Raw genomic sequence first — 1774 nt, 5'->3', positions numbered from 1 at the left:
CTCCTCTGTTTCTTATTGTCTATGAATTCAACGGAGACAAAATTGAGTAAGCTGCTATTCCACTTGCAAGCTAATCCTACCACTTGAGTTTGGTATGGGATCACAAGCTGGAGAAGACCTGGACAACTCGCACTCCAGGGGATGGCCCACAGGGAGACGATTGCTGCAACTTGGGCAGGGGTTGCTGCCAACAAAGAGAGCTGCAGTGTCACCCGACTGCAGCAGCATGTGGACGAACCACACAGAACCAGAGAATCTCAGCAAGGAGCTGGGAGAAGGCACATACTAGGGAACAGCCTCCCCACCTCATCTCTTTTCAGAAAATCCCCTTCGCTCTTCAAAAACTATTTCTGAACAGATCTACTTGCTGAGTTTTAACTTGGTTTCTCACCTGAATCCCTGTGAATAAGGGTGTAGCGCAGCTGAACAGTTAGCAGAGGATCAAGACACAGGACTCCTTTGCAAAGTGCTAGGTTCTAGTATATCCTCCCTTTCAGGCTACCATGCATTTCTGCACCAGACTCGAATTAGTTTCTGCTGTTCTTAGGCTTGGCTTATCATGCTGAAGTATCCTGCCATTACCACTTTCTTGCTCTTTCCCATGATCTGTATTGCAGGGTGGGATACTCGTATTACCTGGCACTTAATGGTTCTCTGTCAGAGATGAGCTATGTCCAAAAGCAGCGTAACATAGGTTAGTAGATTCAATATTTGATGCACAGTGTCAGTTTATCTACATTGCACATTCCTTTGAAGTAACATTACAATCTTATTTGGGTAGTACATTTCAGTCCAAATCACTGGGAACAGAAATATTTATATCTATCCTCCTTGTTAGCAAAGTACAGTTTCTAAACTGGAGTGATGCGACTTCAGGTACTATTGGGGGAGGGGAAGATTCTGCTAACTGGGCAAAGAGGCACCTTTTACCGTGGTGATTCTCTTTATTTAGCAGGGGGAGAGTAACTGGCCCTATCCACCCCCAGCACAGTACTTCCAGTGACTGTTGCTGGTGTGTATCTTATGTTTCTTTTTAGAATGTGAACCCTTTGGGGACAGGGAGCCATCTTATTTGTTATTTCTCTTTGTAAACTGCCCTGAGCCATTTTTGGAAGGGCGGTATAGAAATCGAATTATTATTATTATTATTACGGTATAGTGTTTCAAACTTGGATTAGCATAACTTGGCTATAAACATTTGACATCTGCTACAGTTAAGGAACATCCTCTTCTCTTTTGCTCCATTGCATTGCTTTCATTATAGGAATAATACTGAAGCCCCCTTCTAGTGTGTGCACCAATCACACAGTTTTGCTAGAAAGGTATTCCACTTGAACTAGGATATTTGTCTCCTAATCCATTCAAAGATTTTGAGTTTGTGGGTTACTCACACATGAAGGTAAGATGGAGGACAAGATAGGAAAGGGAGATCTTTGCGGAAGGCAGACTTTGTCCTTTACTTCACAGAAAATCAAGCCTGAGCTCTTATGCATGGTTCATTATCTAGGATCTTTAGATTAGTGCTGCTTGTTATCCACCAAGGCCAGAAACATGTTTATATGGAGACCTCTGTATTTAAATCTCTGCCAGATACTCAATTCTGCGATCAATACCTACCTATATGCAGTTAACCAAGTCACAAGAGTAACACTAGCAGGTTTGAAGTCACTGACGTTGACTAAGCCTCAACTGGTAACAGGAGGCATATCAAACTTCTTTTTATTTATTTATTTTTACATTTATATCCCTCTCTTCCTCCAAGGAGCCCAGAGTG

The sequence above is a fragment of the Hemicordylus capensis genome, chromosome 1, assembly GCF_027244095.1.
Source record: "Hemicordylus capensis ecotype Gifberg chromosome 1, rHemCap1.1.pri, whole genome shotgun sequence".
Classification (NCBI taxonomy): domain Eukaryota; kingdom Metazoa; phylum Chordata; class Lepidosauria; order Squamata; family Cordylidae; genus Hemicordylus; species Hemicordylus capensis.
Note: the sequence above shows the minus strand (reverse complement) of the source record.